Source organism: Coregonus clupeaformis, chromosome 30, assembly GCF_020615455.1.
Source record: "Coregonus clupeaformis isolate EN_2021a chromosome 30, ASM2061545v1, whole genome shotgun sequence".
Taxonomy (NCBI): Eukaryota; Metazoa; Chordata; class Actinopteri; order Salmoniformes; family Salmonidae; genus Coregonus; species Coregonus clupeaformis.
The window spans coordinates 7,592,857-7,599,567 of NC_059221.1; positions in this window are offsets into that span (position 1 = coordinate 7,592,857).

Genomic DNA, 6,711 nt, shown 5'->3' on the forward strand with positions numbered 1-6,711 from the left:
TCATGCAATAAAATGCAAATTATTACTTAAAAATCACAGCGTCATTGTTAAAAATTACAGACCTCTACATGCTTTGTAAGTAGGAAAACTTGCAAAATCTGCAGTGTATCAAATACTTGTTCTCCCCACTGTATACATATATGGACAAGCAATGACAGAGCGGCATGGACTAAGATAGAGAAGAATATTATAGAATAGAATGCAGTATATACATATGACATGTCTCCAGTAAGCATTTCACTGTAATGTCTGCACCTGTTGTATTCGGCGCATGTGACCAATAAAATTTGATTTGATTTGATTTGATTTGAGATGAGTAGTGCAAGATATGTAAACATTATTAAAGTGACTAGTGTTCCATGTGATTTAAATAGCAGCAGCCTCTAATGTGCTAGTGATGGCTATTTAACAGTCTGATGGCCTTGAGATAGAAGCTGTTTTTCATTCTCTCGGTCCCAGCTTTGATGCACCTGTACTGACCTCGCCTTCTGGATGATAGCGGGGTGAACAGGTAGTGGCTCGGGTGGTTGATGTCCTTGATGATCTTTTTGGCATTCCTGTGACATCGGGTGTTATATGTGTCTTGGAGGGCGGGTAGTTTGCCCCCGGTAATGTGTTCGGCAGACCGCACCACCCTCTGGAGAGCCCTGCGGTTGTGGGCGGTGCAGTTGCCATACCAGGCGGTGATACAACCCGACAGGATGCTCTCAATTGTGCATCTGTAAAAGTTTGTGAGGGTTTTAGGTGATAAGCCACATTTCTTCAGCCTCCTGAGGTTGAAGAGGCTCTGTTGCGCCTTCTTCACCACACTGTCTGCGTGGGTGGACCATTTCAGTTTGTCGGTGATGTGTACGCCAAGGAACAGTCCATCATTACTTTAAGACATGAAGGTCAGTCAATACTCAAAATGTCAAGAACTTTAAAAGTTTCTTCAAGTGCAGTCGCAAAAACCATCAGGCGCTATGATGAAACTGGCTCTCATGAGGACCACCACAGGAATGGAAGACCCAGAGTCATTAGAGTTACCAGCCTCAGAAATTGCAGCCCAAATAAATGCTTCACAGAGTTCAAGAAACAGACACATCTCAACATCAACTGTTCAGAGGAGACTGTGTGAATCAGGCCTTCATGGTCAAATTGCTGCAAAGAAACCACTACTAAAGGACACCAATAAGAAGAAGAGACTTGCTTGGGCCAAGAAACACGAGGAATGGACATTAGACCGATGGAAATGTGTCCTTTGGTCTGGAGTCCAAATTTGAGATTTTTGGTTCCAACCGCCGTGTCTTTGTGAGACGCGGTGTGGGTGAACGGATGATCTCTGCATATGTACTTCCCACCGTAAAGCATGGAGGAGGTGGTGTTATGGTGTGGGCAGGGGCGGCCTGTTCAATAGGGCGATATGGGCGACGCACTGCCAAACGGGAAAAGGAAGGGATTTTTTTTCTAATCAATTATATCACGGCAACAGTAGTTATCAGTGTTGTAATCTATACGTCTGATCTGCCACAGTGCCACACTGCCACTAAATGTCGAATCAGGCTAAAGTCGTGCTTCAAATGGCTCCCCCCCCTTTTGGGGCGATTTCAGTCAGGTTGAAAATCGCCCAGAAGTCTCTCATAGCCTCTAATGTAAAATCTATTTTTTTCAAATTTCAGAGCCTTCAATACAATCTCTATGGGTGTCTGAGGGCTTGCACTTACGCGCTTCGTCATACGTAACGTAACGTAACCATGAACGTAACTGAGAAAAGAGCGGATTGTGTCTTTGAAAGAAGTTCCTTTTTGTCGGCGAACAAATGAAGATAAATTGGCAACGAAACAATTAGGACCTCCCAGACCAAATTTAATAATTCAACAGGTTTCTACTAAAGGCGGAAAGTCCTACACCCGAGGATTTTCCAAAAATTAGCACGAACGGAAAAATAACATTGCCACTCAACTTGATGAGGGATACAGGCTAGCTGTCCGCCGCCACAACGATGAGGTTAGTGTTGATAATCACAAGTTTACTGGAGAACTGAGACCAAGTAGAGACTTTGGACAGGGTGGATATGGTATAATAAAGGCAGTTTATTCAGAGGTAAAGATATCTGGAATCGCGTGCACGGACCCGTTCGTCAAACTCTTAGGGAGCTATAAATTAAGCCCCATTACTTACCATATCAGATAAGAGAAATTGCTGCAGCTACATATATTTTACATCCTGGCCCTACATAGTTCACTATTTGCATCACTTACCAAAATATTACATGTGGTCATATATGCTTGGAAAGTGGAGATGCCATAGAACGTCAAAAAAGTAAACATTGCTGGAGACACATTGCTGTTTTGGAGAAGACATCGCGTTTGCTAGCGAAGAGATTTGTTGTGGCAAATGAACTTGGGCTGGGAATTGCCAGGAACCTCACGATAAGATATATGCATCAGCATTGCGAGTCTCATGATTCTATACGTATTGCGATTCGATACTGTGATTTTATTGCGCACCATATGTCTGTTGCAGAGGGATCAGAAAGCCATGAGAACGAGTTTTGATCAGTCATGGAAATAAAAGTGCTGAAAACAAATTGGCTCCCAATGTGAAAAGATTGAGAACAAGCTATGAAGGAACAATAATGGTGTTTTGGTGCAGGTACAGCCAACTAGCGCTAAAATATTGCGATATTGTCAATACAGTATATCGTAAAGTATCACTATGTAACTCGATTTCTTTCACCCCAATCCCTCAAATTAACGGTAAATAACTGAATTGTTTGCCCCACATTTAGCTAAGATGATTAGCTAGCCAGCTAAAATGTTTTATTTAGTTAGCAGTCGCATCTACAATAGTTTACTGTCAATAACATGTCTCCAAAAATGACGTGGTGTCTCCAATTGTGTTGACATTTTACAATTGCGATGCGCATCCATGAGTATCCACTTTCTGTAGCTCAGCTGGTAGAGCATGGCGCTTGTAACGCCAAGGTAGTGGGTTCGATCCCCGGGACCACCCATACACAAAAATGTATGAACGCATGACTGTAAGTCGCTTTGGATAAAAGCGTCTGCTAAATGGCATATTATTATTATTATTATTATCTGAAGAGAGCCCGAAACATTGTGTGCAGACATTTTATGCAATAAATGAAGTAGGTTGAATCTAGTAGTTCTGATCTTCTGATTGGTCCTGATGAGTTGGGCGAGGTCCCCTCCAGGCTACTGTCACTGTTGCATTGGCTCTGAGTCGGGTTCTCTGTCTTCAAATGTTCAGCCTAAGAGAGGGGATTTTTTGTGTGTGTGTGTGTGTGTGTGTGTTTAACAGTGATGATGTGTGTGTGTGTGTGTGTGTGTGTGTGTGTGTGTGTGTGTTTAACAGTGATGATGTGTGTGTGTGTGTGTTTGTGTGTGTGTGTGTGTGTCCTCAGAGCAAGAACTCGTGAGTTGGAAGAACTGAGAGGCCTATGGCGTGGGTGTTGTCCTTGGCCACCTGCTGACAAGGCTGACAAGATAGGACCCTTTTGTCCATTGTTATTGGATAGGAACAGAACTTATAACCAGCTCCTGACCTAAATAGATCTTAGCACAACATTTTACTCAACATATCATATTCCATATTCACTATAACAAATATATTTACTACGACATTAGCAAGAACCGCCACATCCTCAGCCGGCTAATCCAGTGTGTGAAGTTTTGCGGAGTGTTTGAGTTAGCTTTGCGAGGCAAAGATGAAACTGAGGGCTCCACCAACCCTGGTAAGCCAACACTTTTGAGATCAGTCAATAAATGCTTCTGGTATTGACTTATATGCTGCCCCTGTCTTCATGTTGTTGCTGGACATATCTTTTTTAAAATGTGTGTAGGTCACCTAAATCATCAGAAAAATTGCCCCCCCTGAGAATTTTTTCAGGAGCCGCCACTGGGTGTGGGGGTGCTTTGCTGGTGACACTGTCTGTGATTTACTTAACCAGCATGGCTACCACAGCATTCTGCAGCGATATGCCAGTCCCACTAAGCCCAAGCCAGATGGGATATCATTTGTTTTTCAAGAGGACAATGACCCAACACACCTCCAGGCTGTGTAAGGGCTATTTTATCAAGAAGGAGAGTGATGGAGTGCTGCATCACAATCCCCCGACCTCAACCCAATTGAGATGGTTTGGGATGAGTCGGACGGCAGAGTGAAGGAAAAGCAGCCAACAAGTGCTCAGCATATGTGGGAACTCCTTCAAGACTGTTGGAAAAGCATTCCAGGTGAAGCTGGTTGAGACAATGCCAAGGGTGTGCAAAGCTGTCGTCAAGGCAAAGGGTGGTTATTTGAAGAATCTCAAACATAAAATATATTTTGATATGTTTAACACTTTTTTGGTTACGACATTATTCCATATGTGTTATTTCATAGTTTTGATGTCTTCACTATTATTCTACAATGAATAAAATAGTACAAATAAAGAAAAACCCTGGAATGAGTAGGTGTGTCCAAGCTTTTGACTGGTAATGTAACTCACAAAGGCATACACGTTATCTTTGTTCTACGAAACAGACCTATCCAGATGAAGATAGATTAACAATAGACTATGGAGAGGAAAGCAGCTAACCATCAGTAACAGTTTTATTCTGCTTTATTGGAGCTAAATGATTAGTCTCGCTTACTACTCTCTACCGACCAGTTCATTCCCTCTGAACAATATTGAATTTTTTTCACTAACTACCATACTACCATTCTGTATGGAACAACAGCAAACTAGTGGTTAGGTTTTCTCTTCATTAAATATTCAATGATATGAGTGCACAGGCTGTGGTGGTGTCACCTCTCCTTTTTAGTGGGAATGTTCCACCACATTAAATGCACGCTGTTATAGGGCCCAAAGGGGATTGGCAGTCTATTTTCCAATGATGTTGTCAGCCATGTGTCTTACACCCCCTGAGAGTCGAAGGTAATCAACCTCTTCATCTCCAGAGGTGTCCTTGCTGAACAGTGCTTGCATTTTATCTTTAAAAAAACAGTGTTTGCTGCTCACTTCAAAATAGCATTCATTCGTTCTGTAATGCAAAATGTGTTTAATGGGAGGTTATTTTATTGACATAAAATAAAATGTTATTGGTCACATACACATATTTAGCAGATGTTATTGTGGTTGTAGCGAAATGCTTGTGTTCCTAGCTCCAACAGTGCAGTAGTATCTAACAATTCACAACAATACAAACATGTCTAAAAGTAAAAGAATGGAATTAAGAAATATATAAATATTAGGACGAGCAATGTCGGAGTGGCATTGACTAAAATACAGTAGAATATAATACAGTATATACATATGAAATTAGAAAAGCAGTATGTAAACATTATTAAAGTGATTAGTGTTCCATTATTAAAGTGACCAGTGATTCCATGTCTACGTATATAGGGCAGCAGCCTCTAAGGTGCAGGGTTTGAGTAACCGGGTGGTAGCCGGCTAGTGATAGCTATTTAACAGTCTGATGGCCTTGAGATAGAAGCTTTTTCAGTCTCTCGGTCCCAGCTTTGATGCAACTGTACTGACCTCGCATTCTGGATGATAGCCAGGTGAACAGGCCGTGGCTCAGGTGGCTGAGGTCCTTGATGATCTTCTTGGCCTTCCTGTGACATCGGGTGTTGTAGGTGTCCTGGAGATCAGGCAGTGTGCCCCCAGTTATGCGTTGTGCAGACCTCACCAGCCTCTGGAGAGCCTTGCGGTTGCGGACGGTGCAGTTGCCGTACCAGGCGGTGATACAGCCCGACAGAATGCTCTCAATTGTGCATCTGTAAAAGTTTATTCAGCCTCCTGAGGTTGAAGAGGCGCTGTTAGGCCTTCTTCACCACACTGTCTGTGTGGGTGGACCATTTCAGATTGTCAGTGATGTGTACACCGAGGAACTTGAAGCTTTTCACCTTCTCCACGGCGGTCTGGTCGATGTGGATAGGGGCGTGCTCCCTCTGCTGTTTCCTGAAGTCCACGATCAGCTCCTTTGTTTTGTTGACATTGAGGGAGAGGTTATTTTCCTGGCACCATTCTGCCAGGGTCCTCTCCTCCTCCCTGTAGGCTGTCTCGTCATTGTTGGTAATCAGGTCTACTACTGTTGTGTCATCTGCAAACTTGATGATTGAATTGGAGGCGTGCGTTGCCACGCAGTCATGGGTGAACAGGGAGTACAGGAGGGGGCTAAGCACACACCCTTGTGGGGCCCCTGTGTTGAGGATCAGCGAAGTGGAGGTGTTGTTTCCTACCTTCACCACCTGGGGGCGGCCCGTCAGGAAGTCCAGGACCCAGTTGCACAGGGCGGGGTTCAGACCCAGGGCCCCGAGCTTAATGATGAGCTTGGAGGGTACTATGGTGTTGAAGGCTGACCTATAGTCAATGAACAGCATTCTTACATAGGTATTCCTCTTGTCCAGATGGGATAGGACAGTGTGCAGTGCGATGGCGATTGCATCGTCTGTGGATCTATTGGGGCGGTATGCAAATTGAAGTGGGTCTAGGGTGTCAGGTAAGGTAGAGGTGATATGATCCTTAACTAGCCTCTCAAAGCACTTCATGATGACAGAAGTGAGTGCTACGGGGCGATAGTCATTTAGTTCAGTTACCTTTGCTTTCTTGGGTACAGGAACAATGGTGGGCATCTTGAAGCAAGTGGGGACAGCAGACTAGGATAGGGAGAGATGAAATATGTCCGTAAACACTCCTGCCAGCTGGTCTGCGCATGCACTGAGGAC